This window comes from Crassostrea angulata, chromosome 2 (assembly GCF_025612915.1).
Source record: "Crassostrea angulata isolate pt1a10 chromosome 2, ASM2561291v2, whole genome shotgun sequence".
NCBI classification, from domain to species: Eukaryota; Metazoa; Mollusca; class Bivalvia; order Ostreida; family Ostreidae; genus Magallana; species Magallana angulata.
Genome location: NC_069112.1, coordinates 52,277,264 through 52,301,848, shown reverse-complemented (window position 1 = coordinate 52,301,848; position 24,585 = coordinate 52,277,264). Strand labels below are relative to the sequence as shown.

Genomic DNA, 24,585 nt, shown 5'->3' with positions numbered 1-24,585 from the left:
AAGATTGTATACACTAATTAAAAAGTACGAATAATGCATGGTAGTTTTAAACAAAATAGTTTAAATAACCATACGTTTACATTAAAGGTGCGACCATGCAATGTTTAATAGATACAAAGCAAAGATGTTCTTGCAATAACAATCTCTGTTGCATATAGATCATATATATTCTTACTTATTGAATACCCAATTGCGCAATAATCAGTTTTTATGTTATTTTAAGCTAGGAACATATTTTTTATTTCATACTTAAAAAAGACCCATTTCTTTTCAGAAAGCTAAATTAACGAGTTAAACAGATTTAATGGGTAACATTTCGAATTTCAAAAACCCGAAAATAAGCTTGAGAGTGTCATTTTCTCTCTTTTACACTCTCTTACTATGGTAACGGGAGCAGAGATCATATTTCAAATGACTTAAAACGTACGCGTGTTTACATTTCAAACTCTTATTAATTGTACATCGATGACTGTGATCACCTTAATTAAACTGCTTTCATCTGTAATCAATGTTTCTTTACATGTTTGTATGAACCTTTAAAATGTATAATGAGGGTTTGGGTATTTATTTGTTTTGATTAAATATAAACTTTTTTTAAATAACTTATTAAATTTATTTGTGAGGATACATACTTTACAAAGTCTTTTAATTCAAATCTAAATATTCTGTTCATGCTACTTACAGTTCCAAAAATACAGCTGTACACTTCACTACTGAAAATGAATTTATATATTACAAAATATGTCGTACCCGCGCATACACCCAGCAGGTTAATACATGTACAGTGGCGTGTTTCCTTCGCTGAGACTACCCGTTGAAACGAACGAATTCTGTAAAACATGGTGTTCAGTGATGCAAAATGCCAATCAAGATCAATGAAGTTTTTTTTTAAACTTATTCAAGTATTGATCCGTCTACACCGTAATGATAGAAACATGTCGGATGGATTTAAATGCGACAAACTAATTTGTTTAAAGAAAATTTGACTATTAACTTTTTAATATCAAATAAAATGAAATTTTTATGAAGATTTCAATCTGTTTTGAACTATTAATATGTTTTTAATATATTGTACACAGTTTCAAATGCTTTCTTGATTAGCAGATATTTTCCAATTTATTTATTGAGGTAAAAAAGGGTATATTTTTGTTTTTGTAACACAATTTCTATATCCTCTACATGAACGCACATCCTGCAAAATGTTCGTAAATTAAGAAAAATATACTTAACTAAATGAATAAAAAAAATAACATATCCCAATTTGATATAGTTTTTTCTGCACAGACTATTTACTACTTTACTTTATTTTTTATTTGGAACAATTTGAAATAAGTTGTATGCTTTTTTAAACATGTTCTTTTACTGTTCCGGCACATGGTAATATTATATACCTATTTACTGGCTCTGAGGACGGTAGCAAGTTTATTGTCTCCAAGGCAGCAACTTTTTCACGAGGTGTCGAGGGGGAGAAGTAAAACAGACTTGATGTCAGATAAACATTAATTTTCTAATTTTATTGAAATGAAGAAATCGTTTTAAATTTTGATTTTTCTGTTTTGTTACCGTGGTACTATTTTGGAATATTAGTATTTCATTTTTTGGGTGAATTAAGAGTGAAGCGTATTCATAATAATCATAATAAACCCTGAAATAAGCTTAAGAGTGTCATTTTCCCTCTCTTTTAACGTTTAAAGTTTTTACTTATTACATGTAAGAGTTTTACTCTAAATCGATGACTGTTCATGATCACTTGATTTAAATTCTTTGACTTAAATCGATATCACTTTATGTATGAACCGTTGAAAATTGATAGTTAGGGTTTTATTATTCATTTGACTTTTTTCAAATCTATCAGATTTGTGCAAATACATGTAAATGAGTACACTAGAAAGGCTCTGTTTTTATCCAAATATACATAATCAATTCATGCTACTTACGGTGTTAAAATTCCAGCTGTCCACTTCACCTCTGAAATGAATTATTTAATTACAAATATATGGCGTACCTGCACATAAAGCATGCAGGTTTATACATGAACAGTGACGCGTTTCCTTTATGGCAACGGTGTAAATAAAATGTGTTTACGACCAAGTTAAATAAAAATAGGTGTTCAGTGATATTTACAATAAAGACCAGTGGTATTTAAAAAAAAGGATCTCGAGTATTGATGAGTGTATGCTGTAATTACTGAAACATGTTGGAAAGATTTAAATGTCTATACACACAAACTGATGCGAATCATTAAACTAAACAAACGTTTAACCCGTACGAAAATGTTGGCCGTTTTCCGGCTAGACTCAGGATGAACTTAGACGTATTCCGGTTAAAATGTAGCCGTACTTAGGAGTATCAAAGGCGTACATGCAAAACGTTTTGAATGTTAGACGGATTCCATCTTATTCATAACCGGACCTTACCTCAAAACTATTTTTAGCATCTAGCCGTTTTCTGTTAAAGTTAACCGTATTATTTCTCACTGCCCTTTCCCCCCCCCCCCCCCCCTTTACAATCATTAAATATTCCGCCTTAAACTAGCTAATTGGCAATTCTTTGCAAGTTATAACATACAATTTACGGCTAAAGCGTGGCCAAATCGTGTTAAAGGCGCACAACAGTTCATTTTCTGTGCTATAAATAGCTCATTCTTATAAACTGTCTGTTGCTTTCACTCAATAAACTTTACTTCTTTCTTCAAATTGTTTAATTTTGTCCGTAAATCCAACGTCGATATTTATTATTTTCTGGAATGGGGCTGCCCTTTTCTTAAAATCTTCAATTGACACAAACATACAATTTGAAACAATGGTTTGTAACCTTAAATTCAAATTGATAATCCGATGACACTATCAAACAGGTTATATATGTATGTTCTACACACAGGCTGGTTAATTTTATCTTAACCTCAATACACAGTCTGCCATTTGTAAACAAGCAAGATCCGCAGCCTCTCCCTGTAAAAGGGGCGTTAACAGGGAAAATCTTTTTTTCTATCATAATTTTAAACATGTACATACTATTTTACCCGCAATGTTTAATTCATATAAAGATAGGAATGAGTTATGAACACGTAGCATATTTATTGTACTTTTAAACTGCTACTAAAAATTGTTTTACTATGGCCATCAAGCACTTGTAAACATACAATCAGCGTTACCCCTTATCATATTTCTGGCCTCAGAGGATCGCGCTTTGTGAGATTTGAATTTGGAAACAACGGTCATGCCTAACTTTGTGTTTAGTTACAAAATTTAGACATGTGTAAACCGCTATGAGGATTATTTTGGGGGGAAATACAGTGAAAATTATTTACAGCTATTTGATGTAAACCAAGTCTTATGGAGTTAAGCAAAGTGTGCGCGTTATGTGGACTTTAAAGACATGAACACAAGAACCCCTAATGTTAATATCGAAAGTCAAATTTTGATTATGTTCATGACTTTATCAATAATAGTACTAAAGTACAGTTGAAATTGTGCTAATTGTATGTGAAGAAAAAATAGGTTTAAACTATTCTGCATTTAAAAGATATTAGACAGAGTGTAAATGTCACACAATGTATAAACTATAGAAATCCCTTCATTCATTCCTTTAGATTTGAAAGCTGTTGAAAACAACTGACATTATGCTTAACAATTAAACAACAAGGAAAGCAACAATACCAACAAGTCATTGGGAGGGTGGCAAGCTGCCTTCTTATATTTAAACTGTCCTAGTATGAGCATTGAGAAACAGCCTGATAAAAATAAAAACTAGCTCAAAAGCAGAAGGACAATGGACATTGGAGACTAAAAAGTAGAATGTCAGTCATACCATTTACATGAACCCTACCAAAATCAAAGTTTTAAAAGGTAAGGATTGGATCTCTTTTTATTTGTTCACATTGTTGAAAGGCATTCTTTATAATCATGATAATAACAAAAAGGTGTATAATTATGTATATTTATATATTTATATTTGATCGAGTGTTTGGTTATAACGGAAGTAATGCTTTATCAAATTACATGTATTTTTTTCAGAATATGTGAGAGAAGTATTTTTAGTGATGCAGTTACCGAAAAGATTCGAGGAAGATCTGAGCTGCTCTAGAAACTTTTCAAGGAACTACCTGTACAAAAGAGTGAACACGTGGACTGTAAATCAAAAAGTTCAACTTATTATATTAAGTGGAAGGCAAACATTAGGAAAATATAAAGATATTCTGGATGTGATGTCTGTATTATGATGTGTTTAAAAAAGGAAATATACAGGAATTATAGATGGTTTTATGTTTTAAGTCTGACCACTGATTTATAAAAGAAATGAAGGCAATGATTTCACCCCATCCGGTGCTAATTTAAAAGGATTTAGGCACCGGATTCAAGAGCATAAATCAAAAGAAGTTTTTCTGTCCATTGTAAAAAGTGTTCATCTTTACCCTAAGGCGGACGCAACCTTGTGTTAAGGCGGATTCCACCTTATACTAATGCAGATTCCACCTTATATTTAGGTGGATTCCACCTTATTTTAGGGCGGAATCTCGCGTAATCCACCTTATATTAAGACGGATTCCAATTAATCATAAGGTGGATTCCACCTAAGATTAAGGCGGATTCCCGTTTGTTTTAAGGCGAATTTTTCTTACCCGGAATACGCTTAATCTCATTTAAATATTTCGAGCCATATACTGCCCGAACTCCACCCCGAATTTGTGATATTAGTTATATTAGTTATACATTCAGAGGAATGAAAGACGGAATCCACCTTTCAAATTTCGCCTACCATCAGCCTTAAGTCAGGGTGGAATTTTTCGTACGGGAATGCAGTAACATCAATATTAAATCGTCTAGACGTGAACCTTTGCAGTCAACTAGACTGGTGAAATAATTAATTAGAAGGATTTGATCTGTGTAGAAACAATGGTTAACACATATTTTTATACGTGTTTACTTGTAGAAATATTTGAACAATACATGACAAAATGAACAATTGCACGATTCACAGCCATGCAAAGACTGAAGAATCTTAAAAATATATAGCTTTAGTGGAATGCATGACACTAGCGATCTTCTCTCAATGACGATGTGACCCAACAAAAGAAGTGGTCCTAATGAATAAAATCTATTACAAAAATTGTCATAACAAACAAATGAATAAACAAAATAACAAGGTTAAACAAAATCAAAGATCCACGATTCTACTTTATACATAACATTGTTGTAAACATGAGCGCAAATATTTGATATTTTAATCTGCATGTTTGGATTTAGACAATTTTATGATTTGCAACAAATTTCCAATTTGGATCTGATAAAATGATTCAACAAGTTTGTAAATAAACAATGGCTTCGTGTTATTTGTAACGAAAGAAGATGGGTAAATCAGGCGTGTAAACTGCCCATATGAGGATAGGTAAAATACTATAAAGTTAAAATATCTACAAATCCTATAATTTCCTTCTAAATTATTGAAAACAATGTATATTTACCATAACATTGATTTATAAACTTTGAATATGTTAAATATTTAGAATAGGTTATATAGGCTGGGGTAAGCGTGTCAAAACTTCCAAATAGTGCCATTTTTAGAACTTCATTGACTTTTCTTTTATAGAGTGGGTCTGGGCTCCATATTTTTGTCATAGTCTACATAAGGTTTAAAGGGAATCAAACCAATTTCAATCAACAAAAACGTGGAGAGATGACACACTATACTTTAAAAATGTCATTATAATTGTATTCAAACAATTGAACATTTTTTAGAGAAATACTACAAGTCCGTAAATTCGTGGTTGAAGTTGCATTTAGCATTCAACAATAAAGTTTGTTGTGACTGAAATGGCTCACTGGTTAGAGCACCAGACATTAGATAATATTACAGTGCTAGGGTTTTTAGGTTGTAGGTTCGATACCACCAAAACTTTCGAATTAATTTTTTTCTTATCGTTTGTTAAAATATTCAAAACTGAATATAGTTAGAAATTTTACTTTTGTAAACTTGTATAACATCATCTAGTTTACTTAGTAAGAAAACAATTAATTAATTTGATTTTTTCCCGACAAAACCAAATCTTGTTCCCCCATCTTCTTTCTAATTATTCTTGTCAAGATCTTATATCTAAATTCCAATATTCTAGGATCAACGACAGCACATGTTCAGTGATGCAGTAAAGAACAAGTGAAAAGCTGTCAATGTGACAATAAACCGGGGTTTCTTTTATGTGAACTGTATCCATAATCCATGTCAATCTTGAATTTATAAACATTACCTACCGTATCCAGTAAAATGGAGTACCCTATATGCAATATTTTGACAAAAATGACTAGTAATTTTAAAAGCTGCTTCTTTTTTTACTAACCAAAAATCAAAATCCTAGCAATATGCATATTTCTGATGTGAGATGAAGAATTATATATCATATTTTTTTAATACATATTTTATATATAAGTTTAAAAATTTAAATTAAAAAAAAGAGAGGTTTCACTGGGGATTGGACCCTGGCCGCTGGAGGTGATGACCACTGTCTTATCCAGTAGGCTACGGACGCTTATGTAACAAGATGTGTTTTTTTATTACATCATAATACTGTTAGTTAATCTATAGGAAAATGGTGTGAACATTTTGAATACATATGTGAATTAGTATAGTGTACGGATACTAATAGTTTTTCTTGAAAGTAATTTTATAAAGAAATTGATTTTTGTTAGATTTTCAATTATCATGGAGATTATAAGTTTCGGACAATAGCCATTTTGTTTGTGACCATTGCTGAGGCCAGTTGCGAGTTGAGAACATTTTTGTAAGTAAAATAATTGTACTGCTACAATATTGTATTGAATGTAAAGTTAGTTTTTTATCAGTAATTATATCAAAGTAATCATTGTATCACAGATAAGAGTATATGTTGAAATTATTAAGACAGTTTACAAAGTTTAAAGGTTTCACAGTGAATTGTACTCATGATTTGAATACAGACTAATGTTTGAGAAGGGTGCAGTGATATTGATTTTACATATATTTTTATACAATAATTGACATGCATATTTTGCATAGTTACATGTCTAAATGGTTTGTTTCAGACATTACCTACCAGTGCAGGTAATTGTACAGTTGTATACAGTATATACAGTTCCTTTCACCCTTATTTAGGGTAGGTACTTGTCTACTTGAGAAATTATTGATTTTGGCATTTACATGTACATATTGTCAGAGAATATTTTTAATCTGCAACATTGCATATTCAATATTGTTATAGGGTTATTTCTTTTTATGACCATCATTTATAAAATATAAGATAAGTAGAAAAACAATATATTGTAATTGAACATAGGTGTCATCATAGTAATTGAATCAATTGTGATGCTTTATGATTGTGAGGTTTATATGTGTATTATGTTTTGTAGGAGCGTCACCATAATATCAACAATAGTTAATAAACGAAGTACATACATATACCATACTCGTTTGTTACACTGATATAGGTACATTTGATCTGCAAGAGAACAATGTGTTATCTTAAAAACTGTAGGAGGAGTTATCCGTACAATGAGGGTGCCCTTATGGCAGACGCCCATCCGCCATTTTCACCATTTCAATAACCGGATTTTCCATTAGAATATCTACCTGTCTTTACTCACAAACTGCAATAAATGGCAAGATAATGTTTTATGCAAGAGCATGAACATGTCTACATAAGAAATATTCTGGCAGGTGAAATGCTTAAAATATGTGCCTCAAAATCTAGTTTTCAAGCAAAGGTCCAGGGAATCAATATAAATCTAGTTTTCAAGCAAAGGGAATCCATTAAAAGATTATTTGTATGAGGCATAGGATCACAAAAGGATTGGTCAACATGTGTTCCATGTTACAAATAATATGTTTTACGGTGCGACCGTTGGGGCGAGCGCAGCATTTGATCAAATAATGAATTATGATAAATCAATAAAAATAAAAGTATCAACGTAACGTAAATGAATTTGAATGCAAAATAAAATATAAACATGCCTATTTTTTCTAGTAAATCATTATTCATAATTTATAAGATTGGTTATTATTTAAATAGAATTTATCTCAGTTTTTACAATGTTGTTGAATAATAAAGATTTTAACATGTTTATTGCAGTTTATTTCCTCTTTTCTTGCAGCAGACATGTTTCTTAAACTTACATATAAAAAATTGACTTATCATAGAGCCCCCCCCCCCCACCCCTTTTAAAAAAAATATAATTTACGTATAAAAAAAAAAATTGCTGATAATATAAGAAAAACGGTTTTGGACCCCCCCCCCCCCCCCCGGGAAGATGTAATAAATGTGAAAAAAAAATACCATTGAGCAGTTAAAGAGCTAAATGCATACTACGCACTCACCATTCCTCACCCGGATTAGAATTTCCCTGATTTTGAGAATTTATTTTTCATTTTACTTGTAAATATCTATTGAATGATGCTGCCGCGCCCCCTTTTAAAAAACGTTCCTGGAAATTAATTACTGTAAATATATAGTGAATAAAATAAATGTGAATGAGAGCAAGTTACAACTGTTTCCTATTAAAAAAATATAGATGTCCCCATTCTTTAGCTTTGCAAGATTTTGAGTATTTATATTTCAGCAGATTTACAATCACTACTTAGAGTAATTTCCCCTTATTGTGACGTCAAAGTTCACGTCGGTCAAGTGTCGTCTGTCTCTTTGAAAAAACCCTGAAAAAAAAAACTAAGTGAAATATACTGTTTTGTTTACTTAAAAAGCATGATATTCATGAAATTACACAATTTATCTGTTTCTCAAAAGTTTTACGTTGATTCTTGCGAGAAGGAATCAAGTTTAGTGAGATCGTCCGACATTGATAAATTGCATTGTGGGTCGACATTTACTGACGATGAAAAATTCTGTGGGATCAATGTGCAAGAAATCCATTGTGACGTCACTCGAAGGAACGACAACTCTGTTAGTCTTATGTAATGGAATTATTTTATTTACAATGCATGATGAACATAATCTTTTATCTTGTTCTCGTGAGAGTGTGAAATGGAAACCATATTTACAGTGAATTACTGGGACGATTAAAACAAGGCATTACTGGTCCGATTTACTGACGCTAAAAAAATCCGTTGAATGAATGTGCAACTAGTCCGAATTTTCTATTCACACACGCCTTGCCGGTAGAGCTCGCTATTACCAATAGGCCTAAAGAGCAGCATTATTTCTTCAAAAACAGATATCTAATATCAAGACTTTTACGGTGCACAATCATTATTATAATTGATTTCTCTCGATAGACAACATTCGATGAATCATCAAGCTTGACTACGGTTTTATGCAATAATATCAATATTAAATTGTGCAGAAGTAAAACATTGGTGTTAAGGTAGAGATGGATACCAATCACGTGATCGGCAGATTTGGCTTTTTAGCACGAGCTATTTTTCCGGATTTCTGAACGCCGTCAGATAATTATCTCCGTTTACACATTATTGTCTACGAAACAAAAATGGCCGACGGGGCAGACGATTCAGAGTCGAAACAAATACCACGAATAATAGGTAAGTTTGTAAGTCGTATTAAATCATGGCGGTCATCTAGATTAAAACATATGAACAAGAGAAGGGATGTAGGTGAATTAAAGAATGAACATGACTATTTCTTTGACAAAAACACCGCCTGTCCACCGGCTCCGTCGCCGGTCGATGTGCCTGACGTTGCTTTGCATTTGGATGTCTTGGACCACGATTCACAAGATGTCAGATGGTATGATGGAAGAAGAATTGTGGAAAATAAACATTTAGCCGATCAACTGTATTGTTGTAAATGCCGGTCACATTTACACCTCTCTGACATAGTGAATGGATCAAGATACGGACTCGGCAGCGTGTTTAACATTATCTGCAAGAATGACTTGTGTTGCCATACGAATCAGGTGTCAACTGGGAAAAGGAACAGCAAAGGTGCTTTTGACATCAAAACCAAAGTAGCTATCGGTTAGTATTTAGAATCTGATTATTATTTTTCACCATCATCTTTTTGTCGTTTGGTCTCAAAGATTCTCTACAATTAACTGGGACACATACAAATCCAACATTGTGCATCCGCATTATTTAAATAATTTGTATATAATCTAACTCATAATCTTAGTTATTCTTAATATCTAATTTGAGAATAATATTAATTAATTAAGTCATTCACCTATAGCTTCCTTTAAATAGTGTTCGAGTACTATGCATGTATATTACTTTCCTACATGTATTTATACAGTATTTAATACAATTGATCTGTGTTTAATCACGGGTACATACATTTGATCGAAAATAATGAAATCCCCCAAGTGTAAAAAATACTTACAGATGACTACTTGTATAAAGTTTTATTTTATTAAAAAGATTTAATTAAGACAAACTGTATTTATACAGTATTGAGAGCGAGCGCAGCTCGCCGGCGCGCAGCGCCGGCACGAATCGAGCTCTACCGGCAAGGCGTATGTGAATAGAAAATTCGGACTATTTGCACATTCATTCAACGGATTTTTTTGGCGTCAGTAAATCGGACTAGTAATGCCTTGTTTTAATCGTCCCAGTAGTTCCCTGTAATTATGGTTTCCCATTTCACACTCTCACGAGAACAAGATAAAATACTATGTACATGCATTGTAAATATACTGCTGACACAACGCAAAATCCATTACATAAGACGAACGGAGTTATCGTCCTTTCGAGTGACGTCACAATTGATTTCTTACACATTGATCCGATAGAATTTTTCGGCGTCAGATTTATTTCAAGAACATAATGCTTTTAAGTAAACAAAACAGTATATTTCGCGTAGTTTTTTTAAAGAGACAGACGACACTTGACTGACGTGAAATTTGACGTCACATTAAGGGGAAATTACTCTAAGTAGTAATTGTAAACTGCTGAAATATACATGTGTAAATACCAAAATCTTCTCAAAATCTTGCAGAGCTAACGAATGGGGACATTTCTTCAAAGATAGGAAACAGCTGTAACTTGCTCTCATTTGGATGAATGCTCACATTTATTTTATTCACTATATTTACGGTAATTTCCAGGAAAGTTTTTTTTAAAAGGGGGCGTGGCAACATCATTCAAATAATCTTAGCAAGCAGAAAGAAAAAGAAATTCTTAAAATTAGGGAAATTCTAATCCGGGTGAAGAAATGGGAGTGCGTAGTATGCCTTTAGCTCTTTAGCTGCTCAATAGTGTCTTTATTTTCACTTCCATTTATTACATGCGCCCGATCCATTTTCCTTATATGATCAGCAATTTTTTTTTTATACGTAAATTTGATTTTTTTGTAAACGGGGGACTCTGTGATAAGTTAATTATTTTTATGTAAGTTTAAGAAAAATGTCTGCTGCAAGAAAAGAGGAAATAAACTGTAATGTACATTATGTTAAAATCATTATTATTCAACACATTTTATCCGAGATAAATTCTATATATAAATAGATAACAAAATCTTATGAAATATGAATAATGAAAAATTTCTGGAAAAAAGGCATGTTTATTTTATTCTGCATTCAAATTCATTTACTTTACGTCGCTACTTTTATTTTTATTGTTTTATCAAAATTAATTATTTTATCACATGCTGCGCTCGCCCCAACGGTCGCACCGTAATACATATTACATGCTTGTATCTATTCTTCCGTTGTTTTATTACAAATGAATTAATTACTTTACAGGCATGATGCAGTTGTTAGGTTTTTAAGTGCTTGCAACATCCCACCAAAAGTAATTTATCCATCTTTTAAAAGGCAGGCATCAGAGTCATGCAATAATGCATTAGCTGAGGAGCGTGAAGCCATTGAGCCAAACGAGCTTGAGTGCAGTTTTGATGCAGGGTGGCAGACTAGGGGGTCTGGGTGGCAGTATAGTTGTAACTCAGGTATGTGATATAAACCGAGGCTTCTGTTATATATTATATAAGAATTGGATACAAAAAAGTTTACACTATATTGCCATAATGACAGTGGGATAATGCTTCATGTAAGGCATTCTTGGTGTATACTCATGTGATTGTATTTTAGGACATGCTAGTCTTGTTGGAGTACAAACTGGAAAAATCCTTGCCTTTGATGTGAGGAATAAGAAGTGCAGCACCTGTCAATATTACTCAGGAAGGAATGTGTCCCTAACCACAAATGTAACTCAAACTGGAGAGGTAATTAATAATATAATAATTATACCCTAAGTGTGGTACAATAATCTTGCAATGTGCAATAATCGGTATATCAATATTTAAATGATTTTATTTAAAATTATAAAACACATTAACTATTCAAATAAAATTTGAAACATATTCTACTGTCAAATTTATTAGGATCCAGAAAGGCCATGGAACCAGACATGGCCTCAGCCATGTTGAGGAATTTTCGGGCCCATGGTTATGAGGTAAATGCACATCATGGAGACAGTGACTCGACAACAATGGCTAGATTAAAACCAGAATTTAAGGATTTAAAGAAGAGAAATGACAAGAATCACTTGAAGAAAAACCTCTCAAAGGAATTCTACAAACTTTCTCAGACTTATAAAGAACTGAAGACAACAGGAGTTTTTCTATATTTGACTCGTTGCTATATGTACCCTATCTCCAGTAAGTGTGCTACAGCAGATCAAAACTTGTCAATAAGTTGGCAGTTATTATGCCCCATCTGTATGGAGACCATAGTCACTGCCATTCAGTAAAATGGTGTACATATCACAAATCACCATCAAATTATAGGTCAGATTATTTATATTTTATGAATGAAACTTTATAGGCAAAGGTCACTTCACAATGAATCTTTAAGAGATGAGTTGAATGAGACAACTAATAGGTTGCAGAAAAGGGCTACAGAGTTGATATGCATGGGCTCAACTCAAGCAAATGAAAACTTCAATAATATCGTTGCGAGTAAAGCACCTAAGAATAGGTATGTCACAATCTAGGAAAGTCTTAATGTCATTTCAGAAGCATTGTCACAGTGATTTTACTCTGTTTTAAGGATTTCAAACTTTATTGAAATAAACAAACTGTATGTCAAAATTTATTAAGGTCTTCCGTTTCCAACGGAAGACCTTGTACTGATTCTGTTGGAAATTCTTCATTATTATTTAAGGTCTTCCGTTTCCAACGGAAGACCTTATTGTTTTCGTTCGGTTTCTTTTTCCCTATTATTATTATTATTATTTTTCTTTTTTTTTCTCACAAATTTTGTGCACGCGATTTCTCAGAAACGGCTCGACCGATTTTCATGAAACTTTCAGATATGATAGATAGTGATCTAAACCTTATAGGTTTTTTATGATATTGATGACGTCACTTCCGTTTTTGAAATTTTGACGTTTTAGCGATTTTTAGAGGGGTGGCTTGTTCCTCTAACTCCTCCTAAACTATAAAAGATATTGAGTTCAAACTTTCATGCATTGGTAGACAACAGATTGTAGATTTGCAATTTTATTTTCATTTTGAACTGGATTGAAAGGCGCCGGAGCTCGCCTGGACCCGAAAATTTAGTTTAAAAAAATGTCGTATTTTTTTCTTGTTTTCTTTGTTTATCTCTTTTCTGAAAAATATTTTGTTAAGACATGTAATGTAAGAAAGGTGAATATTTACAGGACCTTTCATTTGATATCAAGAAAAAGGGGCTGGCCCCTCAAATTAGGGGACCAAAGGGCTTTAAAGTCTTTTATCTGTAGCCCTTTACTGAGAATTTTTTTGTGAAATGTTATAGAAGCAAATATGTTTATCTTACAGTAATGTATCCAAGTAATGTAATGATTTTATCATATATTACGTAATTAAGGGTTTTGAAGGGCCAAAAGTCTAAAATTTTGATCACCCATATCTCAAAAAGAAAAAATATTTTGTAATCCAATACAGAAGAGAAGTTGTTTCAAATGATGTTCCTAACAAAATGCAACCTTCAAAATTTCGTTAAACGGCCCCTAAAAGGAGTTAAGGGACCAGCCCCTAAAACCTTCTTTCTCATATATCTCCAAAACGGTAACGATATTTTAACACTTGTTGAACAAAATTTGTGTACAATTAAATGACCTTTTATTTGATACCAAGAAAAAGGGGCTGGCCCCTTAAATTAGGGATCCAAAGGCCTCTAAAGTCTTTAATCTGTAGCCCTTTATTGAGAGATATTTTGTGAAATGATATAGAAGCAAATGTGTTTATTTTATAGTTATGTATTCAAGCAACGAAATGATGTTATCATGTGTTACGTAATTAAGGGGTTTTAGGGGCCAAAAGTCTAAAATTTTGATCACACATATCTCAGAAAGGAAAATATTTTGTAATGCAGTACAGACGAAAAGTTGTTCAAAATGATGTTCTCAACAAAATGCAACCGTCAAAATTTAGTTAAACGGCCCCTTTTAGGAGTTAAGGGACCGGCCCCTAAAACCTTCTTTCTCATATATCTCCAAAACGGTAACGATATTTTAAACACTTGTAGAACAAAATTTGTGTAGAATTAAATGACCTTTTATTTGATACCAAGAAAAAGGGGCTGGCCCCTTAAATTAGGGGACCAAAGGCCTCTAAAGTCTTTAATCTGTAGCCCTTTACTGAGGGATATTTTGTGAACGGTTATAGGAGCAAATATGTTTATCTTACAGTTATGTATCCAAGCAATGTAATGATTTTATCATGTGTTACATAATAAGGGTTTTTTAGGGGCCAAAATTATTGAATTTTGATCACCAATATCTCAGAAAGGAAAAATATTTTTAAATGCAGTAAAGAAAAGATACTCAGAAAGATGTACTTAATAAGATGCAATTTTCAAAATTTCGTTAAATGGCCCCTATAAGGAGTTAAGGGATCAGCCCCTCAAACGTTCTTTCCCATATATCTCATGAACGGTAACGAATTTCTAAACAGTTGTTGAACAAAATGTGTTGAGATTCAATTGACCTTTTATTTGATATCAAAAAAGGGGCTGGCCCCTAAAATTAGGAAACTAAAGGGCTCTAAAATGTTTCATCTGTAGCTCTTTACTGAGGGAAATTTAATGAAAGGCTATAGAAGCAAATATGTTTATCTTACAGTTCTGTATCCAAGTAATGTAATGATATTTTCATGTGTTATGGAATAAGGATTTTTTAGGGGTCAAGGGTCCATGAACTATGACCAGCTATATCTCAAAAAGGAAGATGTTTTGAAATGCAGTGTAGAAGAAAAGATACTCAAAATGATGTACTTTACAAAATGCAACCTTCAAAATTTGGTTCAGCGGCTCCAATAAGGAGGTAAGGGACTCGCCCCTAAAACTTTTTTTTCTCAGATATCTCAAGAACGGTGACGAATTTCTAAACACTTGTTGAACAAAGCTCTTATCCCTGAAACAAAATAGTATCCGGCCCTTAGAATCTAAATCATGTTTAGCAATATCAAGATCTAACATATATCTCAAATTCTAAAATCAGACGGAAGACCTCCTCGTTGCTCGCAACGAGATCGTGTCTAGTTCTTCTTCTTTTTCTTCTAGACGTTTCTTTAAACTGTAATATCTCGCTTGTTTGTCATCAGATTTTATTCAAATTTTCAGGGTTTATTGGAAATGACAATAACTTACTATAGCACAAAATATTGTAAAATCGCTATTTCCGATTTTGAGTTATTCCCCTTTGAATATTTTTTTAGTGGGTCTCGTGTACCTGCAAAGGCTCTGAGTTGATCCGTAGCAAGTACTTTTAATTTATAAATCTTTAATGTAGACACCTTGAACGTTGTCCTCCTAGTTTTTACATGTTTGATTAACCCACGTATACTCCTTGAAAAATTACATCGAAATTTGTGTTTCAAAAAATGTTAAATTTTGCTTATATCTTTGCTCAATAACTTTTTAGTTGTAAATTTTTTCTAGACACATATAGAACAAAAGTTGTGCAGAATATTAAGAGCTTTCATTTGATACCATAAAAAAGGGGCTAGCCCCTAAAATGAGGGGTCTAGATTCCTTAAAAGTCTTTGCTAAATAACTCTAAAACGGTAAATTTTTCGATATGGGCGTCGCTGCCAAAAATGTTGTTTGTGACTTTATTGAGCTCATAAAACTGTTTTTGTGTTCGGGTATTGCATAATATGAGGGTAAATAGTAATACGCGTTGACCAGTACTCGCGGCAATTTGGCCAAGTTAACGAAACTCTCCCTCGCCCGCGGCCGAGAAAATCGGTCACCATGGTCGCGGCTGGGCTACCTAACGGTCAGCGGTTATCTAATACACGAGAGTTGTGTCTCTCATATATGAGTTTTTTTAGCCGCGAACTCAAGAATTGTTTTAGTTTTGATTACACATAAAAGTTTATAGACTAAACGATTGGGTATTAATTAAGAAATTGTTCAGTTAATTAATAAAAGCAATGTCATTCTCAATCTAAAGCAATATCAGACATAGATCAATTGTGGGTTTTAAGTTAAAAATAAAGAACTTCTATTTGATAGAATATGGTCATTATACTGCAAACTTTTCAAATCTTCCTGGGTTCTGAGCTGTGCGTGTCTGTGCGTAGTACCTTAACGTAATCTATCCTTCGTCCACGGCCGAGGAGATCAGCTACGGCTGCACTACCTAGCGGTAAGCGGTTATCTAATACACAAGATTCGCACACCGCGACGCACATGGATATGAACGTGTTTGAGTTTATATAGCCGTAAATACAAGAACTGTTTTAATTTTATGTTATAAAAGTTTGTCCATCTTGTATTTTATTTAATTAAACATTTGACTGTAAATGAATATTAATGATCGATATTACTCCAAATCGGAAACATCGTCAGACATAAATTAATGGTTGGTCTGTATATCTAAAAAATTTAAATCCCCCCCCCCCCAAATATTAAATGATGATTATCCCTCACACATGACCGAGGAGTTCCAGCGCTAGTGAACAAGTGATCCGCAGTCGGCTCGTGTTCTTCTACATGAACCTTATCACGCGTTCATGTTTCATATTTTGCACGGACAGAACTATATTTATTGTGTTTTCAACTGTTACATGTATATAGGTTTAAGATGAAAAGATAAATTTATTTTACTTGTACAGTTGATTAAGCATTGATTTAATTATACGATAGCGTACAAGGTAGTTTAAAAATCAAATCAAATTATAATCAAAGTTCTATGTTACATGTTTGCGGTAGGTGCTAGCACGATAAAAGAATGTCCTCAATTTTCCTGAATTGAGGCATTTGATTATTTTAAAGAATATTCACATGCGTTTTAAACAACTTAAGATTAGATTCTATCGGTCACATATTAATCACTCTGTAGTTTTTCTTATACATGGTTGTTCGTTTCAGTGTGGAAGCGAACTCATTGCTGCGTCCCCCCCCCCTCCTCCCGCCCCGCTGACAAGTACTCGCGCTGTTTTTTTTTTAAATTGGCGAAAAGATATCCAGATCTGTCGTAAATCATTTTTGGTGACTTCTTCTTATGTGTAACATTTTCTATTCAACGTGTGTTTACTTTCCCACCCGTTTGTTTATTCGGTCAGTCTGTGTTAATTCAAACGCCACGTGCGACCGAAAATCTTGTGTCGCTTTAGCGCACACAACCCAGAACATATGTAATTGAGTAACAGTTGGAAGGGTGCTTTTATAAACAATAAGACTTTTATTTGAAGTCAATCATCTTCACATTATAGATGTGAAATCGTAACCTGAGAATGTGGCTAATAAATTAACCTGTTGAACACGCTAAACTTCTATAGTTACATGTATGAACAGAATAATTCATAATATATTATAATTGGAACTTGGAAGTCAAAGGAAATTTTGTTCTTGGGAAATACGACTACATTATGCAATGCAGTCGATCGCCATAGAAATCATCAAAGTACTGCAAATGTCGACAGACTTCTTATTTCTTTAAAAGACCATGATAGTTCACTTGACTTGCAGACTATAATATAGCGACATATCTGCCTCCCAAAAATATATGCGCTTCACAAATTTACACTTAAGTGCGTTATTGGGGATTTTATTTATTGCTAATTGTATGAAAATTGATACGAAAAACCCCTTTTAATTGAAGTTGTGTACTATGAGGTTGTAATGCAACTTAATTTACTTACAAGGTTAGCTACAGCCAGTGGAATACTAATTTTAGGTGAACAATGAATACCCAATATATTAGAATACAAGATAAATAGTTTCCAGAACTATAATACTATGCATGTGTATATGAAGGTTGCACCCTCATTTGTATGGCTGTAGGTGAGGAGGTAAAGGTGTATCGATGTACATACAGTGTATGACTGCACATACGGATTCCGGACCGTGGCTACTGACGATACTCATGATAGTCTATTAATACATCAATGCGCAGTTTGATCTAGAAACTGGCCAGTTTCATAACTTCTTCGAATTTATCTAACACGGACTGTCTAATTCCTTCCCAGAATTCCAATTTACGCAAGCGCAATTGAAGTTTTTTTCAATCAAATTAGTCAACCCACTGACATAAAAATAAGGATTTTGCACATTATTATATCGTCAAATAAGTAATATTCATTTCTGTTAATAAGGTTATTTAATTCACGTTACATAGCGCTGTCTCTATGAAACAGCACATTTAAAATTTAGATGGTCGCTTTTGCATTTTGCATTCTCCCGCTGATCTTTTTTTTCTAGCTGATTATATATTATTTTGAATGTCCAAGTCTACTCGTATCATATATATAATAACAATGCTTGCTACCCTTTGAAAATTTAACTCGCCATTAATTATATAAACATCTCATGTTTTAAAGAATTTATGAAACGATTACACAAACTGTGTTCGACAAATAGTTTTCCTAAAACATTTTCTTCCTTTCTTTTTTAAAACACGTTTTATGTACAGGCTTTCAATTACAACACGTTTTTATAACAAAAGCAGAACTGAAAGTTTAGTCATTATAATCGCTTGACACCATATCACATATATTTTCAACCCGCAGCAACAACGGAAGACCTACTCGTGGCTTTGCCACGAGCTCTGCTCTAGTTATATTTACATTTGCAAATATGCTTCTTTATATGAACCTGTAGAATAGCAAAAATGTTCAATTCTGTGTGAACGCTTTCTTGGCGTCACAATGATATAACCGCACACGCTTTTCACTTAAGGGTTGCAAAAACACTGTTACAGTACTGGTGTGCGAGCAGTTCTCGCCAAGTACTCTCACCAGTACATTGTGACGTCATTTTTTTAATATAATTATATGTGTTGATAAAATGACGTCACAATGTACTTGCAAGATATGGTACTCGGCGAGAACTGTCGCACACCAGTATTGATTCTGAACGATTTTCCATTCTCAAATGTAAATATAAGTAATAAAGAGCAATGTTAAAAAGTTCATAAAGATATGAACTTGTTTGGTACGTGATCAAATAATCATCTGAGAAGCCCTTTGGGCTTCACAGGATTTTATCACGTGACCAACCTAGTTCATATGGCAGTAAGCTTTTTAAACTGCTGTTTATTTCTTAATTCATATTTGTTTACAGGTCTTAAGGAAACACATGCTATTTGGCCAATCGAGTATCAGCTGCAGTTTTACAAAAGAATATTGGATTTACATATGTCAGTAAGGTATCTATATAATAAATATCTTTAAGGTATTTGTTTGAAATGCATATATACATGTGCTGATAAGCAGTCTTAGGCATTTTGCTTTGTAGCTAGATTATTGGTTGTTCAAATTCTCATGGCTGCTTGATTCTATTATGTATAGCAATCTCTCTCTCTTTCCTCTCTCTCTCTCTCTCTCAGAGCAAGTAATTTCAGTTATCACCATAGAATTACACCTCATACTATATATGTACAATTTCCAGATGAATGGAGATGCAATGCTATCACCAGGAAAAGTAACAAAGATAAAGGGAATGGTAATGGACAAAAGAAAGCTGTGGCATAAAAGACAGAACTCAAGAATAACTCAAAAATGCAGACGCCTGCTGTTAAAGGTACGTACATGAAAATCTGGACATGAATTATAATCAAAACATAGGTAATAAAAAAATGTATCAAAGGTATCATATATCATATACAATATGATATTGTATTTTATCATATGATATACAATATAGTTTTGTATTATGCTGTATATTATAGCCTTTTGATAAGGTCAATACATGGTTTATAAACCTGATGAGGGAATATGGACCAAGGACAAAGTTCAAGGTTGATACTCTCTCATCAGGTCAGTTGCGATTGGTCATTGATATCCTATTGTGATGTTTACTGTGTCGCACATGCCAAAACTAGAATTCTGTCATGAAAATCTATTTTGAGTTTATTGAGGTTTTAAAAAATTCTATTTTAAGTATTATGTGAGTAATGTTCTAACAGAATTTATTAACATGTACTACTTTTCAGAAAAAGAATTTCCAACAGGAGACAGTGAAGACTGTAAAGGAGGGACAGACGTATCAGACGAATGCAAGTCCTACAACGTCTCCTGACATTGAATCGATTCCATCCATCGCAACTCTCTCCAAGGAGACAACATTCATTGCTTTTGACATTGAAGCAACAGGTTGTCAAGGTCCTCTGATATTACAAAGCTCTCTGCTAATGATGGCAAGGTTTCCTTTAATGTTTACATTGATCCGCGTCAGCCAATAAGCAAAAAGCAACTGATATCACAGGGCTGTCCTACTGTTTCCAAAAGAATCAAATGTATCGATATGGAAAAGAAATAGACAGTGTTCACATCCATCAAGCCTTGCTTAGTTTTTTTGATCTTTTAGATTTTTAGATTAGTTTTCCTTAACTCAAAGAGTTGCCCTGTCCTCATAGGACACAATATTGGATCGTATGATGTTCCAATTTTGTCCAGATTAGTGGAAGAGTTTGGACTTTTGGCTGCATTCTTCAGTTAATCAGTGGGTGCATAGACACTTTAAAACTAGCGAAGAAAGTCTTCTCCAAAAGTGAAATTCTAAACTACAAACAGTCCACTCTGGTTAAAGCATTTCTTGGAAAGGACTATGATGCACATAATGCCTTAGAAGACGTGAAGAGTTTATACCAGTTGTTTGAAGAAAAACTGCACAGTCATTGCAAAAATGTGGACATATTTCCCTTTCATTTGGCAAAAGTGGAAGCCAGCTATGCACCGCTGGTTTTGGACTTGGGTTAAACCATTTACATCTTTCATTCAAGAGAGCTCGAACTGCTGGTGTAAAAAGCATTCTTCAGGAGTGTGGTTTTAAAGGGAAGACCATACGTTGTTTGTAAACTTTCTTTGAGGACACACATTCAGAAGAATAAGATGATTAAATTGTTATCGATTATAAAATTATAGAATATGTGTATAATCTATGCACACTCAGTCTTTAATTCTAATTAGAAAACAAATGTTTCCAATATTTGATGAATCATGAGGTACTTGAAATTGTTGATGATCTTTTGTTGACATGAATTTTTTTTGTTGATTCAATTTTATATTACAACTATATTTTTATAAATTATGAGATTAATTTAAATGGCATGTTAAAGTCTTATTTATAAGATTAGTCTATTTTAATCTATTTTGACATTCCCTTCATTTTTTAGGTGACAAACAGTGTAGTTATCTGAATATATGTAAAGATTACTATCTTGAAGTTTTTAAGTGCAAAAAGGTCAATAATACAATTGTTGGGTTGGATGTGAATTATTTGTTTTACTAAAGGCAAATATTGTATTTTAAATGACTTATTACACAAAATTTACACATCTTTGCTTCAAATTTTCCAATCAATTCTTTGTATTTATGATTGATAACAGTAATTCTTCAATAATGCATCTAATGTCAAAAAGGGTAAGGGTTCAATGGCAGCATTAGATTGAACTCCATTTGGGGGTATCATTTTTTCATGAAATTGAAGATATCTATTAACTAACTATATTGTGGAGTGAAAAGAGAAATTTGATGGATATTTTTTTTTCTCAGTCAAATGAAAAGCATGACTTAATGTGTATTGCAGATCTGATATTTCATGCAAATTGGACCATATGGCTTTGGTAAGGTGTTTCCAATTTATCATACATATCTTGCCAAATATAAAAATGTGTTGAATGACTTTTGAAAATATATATTACAAATGATCTTATGTGTTCCAATAAATGTTTTATGGCCATTCTTATATGGTCGTATACACTTATTTTATCTTACTTTTTCAGTTTTTTAAGGGCTCGAGGAGGTCATACTGAAATTACCAAATTCTCTAAAACTAGCTTGATGACATTGTCTAATACTCTAGTATAATTTCCAACAATGTTTCAACTTATTGTATGTCTGGGAACACTTTTAGGAAATGCATGTACATGTGCATGTATACATGTATGTCATAAAAAGATGACCAAATACTCAAAGTACATGTATATTGAAGGAAAGACAACTGAAGGTAAAGGGCAAACTGCGTATTGGGTTTTTTTTTGGTCAAATACATGACAAGAGCGATTTTCTCCTTATGATCATATATACCTACAAACGTAATTGTGCTAATATGGGGAATCTTTCGAAAGAATTTACAATCATTACGACAAAATACTGCATAAACAAGCTTCCTAGGTTTAATAAATGCACATTTGACTACATAAATTGAAATACTATTATCTCTAGCCAAGTGTCCTATTCTTTATTTCCAGATAATAATGAATTGAACACATGTGGTTGTAATAATGTAAAGCAGTAACTATTATACATTTAAGATTTCAATGTGTTCGAATTGAACCCAGTTTACTTTTAAATTGTTAGTAGTATCAGTGGCTGTAGCTGCAGGACTGTAGCTCCCAGTCTGAAAAAATTCGGATGGACGACCTGGGAGCTACAGTGCCTACCATAGGAAAAATCTGCAATTTACGGCGCACAAAAAATTGCGCTAGTTGTGGACTTATTAACCTTATTTTCACCCAAATTCTGTAAAACGAATTAGTACCATTAATTTCTTTAGCCAATTCACTACTGATATCGTCACTTTACTTGCCTCAGACTTTCTCTTAAAAATGATAACCGACCTCGGAAGATGAAGTATGCTAATTTACGTCGAGATCGAGAGTCGTCATTTTTAAATGTAAACAAACTTGCACCACTTTAATTTACAGGGCTGCTGATGGTGTTTAAAAAATATCAGAGGCAAGTGAAGTGACGATGTATGTAGTAAAGTGTCCGAGGAATTTTTTGGGATCAAATATTTGTACAGAATATGATCGTAAATGAAATTAATCGGTCCAAAACTAGCGCATTTTTTGTGCGCAGTAAATTGCAGTTTAATTTTTACTATGGGAGGCACTGTAGCTCCCAGGTCGTGCATCCGGAATTTTTTCAGACCGGGAGCTACAGTCCTGCAGCTAAGATGGCTGTACAGAGGGGAAAAACAATGGGCGCTATTGTTCTCAATTGATATATTGTTCTGGGGGCGTGTGGCTGTACAGAGGGGAAAGCAATGGGATATTGGCTGACCAACGGTGGCTGGAAATCAATGGATCAATGCTCCACATCGGTACCCCAAACGGGAATATCGACACCCCAAATGAAGGAGAGGAGGTGTTACTTTACAGAGAGGTTAAACATACAATAGAGGGGGTAATTGTTCTCGTATGAATACGATACATCTCTGATCGACTGTGTTGTTAACTATGAATGAAAGTTCATGGGAATGCGCTGTACGATGGCGCAACGCACTGATACTGACATCTGACTTAAAAGATGGTTATCACTAAAATGGTTTTTATCAGATATAGAAAAAGGCACCGATTAACGAAGTGTGGTTGAACATTATCAATGAACAGGATCAGCTCCTACACTCGAATTTCATTTTGTGTTTCGGACAGAAAACTGCATATAATCAGGCTATCTGATCCAAAAAAGTTCACGGTGATCTCACTTGTACTATTAAGGAGAACTATTATCCATAAAACTTTATACAGTAATATATATTCTTGTCTCCAGTACATCTTCTCTTGGTACATTAGATTTGACTTCATGTGATGACCGTGTAGACAGACTCTAACCAATTTTTACGCAACTCAGGTGATTATGTTTCTTACGATCGAATTTCACTACGTGGCTTTGCATTTTTTCAAACATCAATCAATAGATGACAGTGACAGAGGAACGGGTTTGACTTACTCTTAGTCATATCAAATCAAAACTGTTGAAGTTTCAGTTAGTTTATTTAAACAAACAATAAAAGTAATCCAATAAAATTTAATCAAATACAGGAATGATGATATACACAGATTCAACCTTAATTAAAATGCCACATATATGAAACATATTTATACAGAAGTACAAGCGTGAAATAAGCATCTCATATAGTCCAAAATGTTATATGTTTTATCTTTGTACGAAAAAAGGGAATATCTTCTTATGACTATGAAACTTATTTCAATCAACCTATACCGAGTGTTAATGAGAATCGGTTGTATCAAAAATGTAAATTGAAGAATGTGGAAAGCCGGAATTTTTTTTTATAACAAACTAGACTTTGACCCGTGCGTGCACGGGTTGACATTGCATATTATATACGAAATAGATACATCGACACACCGTATTGTTGACATTTACATAATCAAGCTTTAAGAATACAATAATGCTATTAGTTTCACTACATTCTG

The 24,585-nt window shown here is 33.2% G+C and overlaps 1 long non-coding RNA gene and 1 pseudogene across 1 annotated transcript; both read left to right on the top strand.

Annotated features, from left to right (window-relative positions):
• The first annotated feature begins 3,264 nt into the window (after positions 1-3,264).
• LOC128173649 (uncharacterized) lies at positions 3,265-4,636 on the top strand. Its single transcript, XR_008242539.1, has 3 exons — positions 3,265-3,412; positions 3,593-3,848; positions 4,017-4,636. It is a non-coding gene; the product is annotated as an uncharacterized LOC128173649 (long non-coding RNA).
• Positions 4,637-9,467: 4,831 nt separating this feature from the next.
• On the top strand, positions 9,468-21,252 carry LOC128174467 (uncharacterized; annotated as a pseudogene).
• The last annotated feature ends 3,333 nt before the right edge of the window (positions 21,253-24,585 follow it).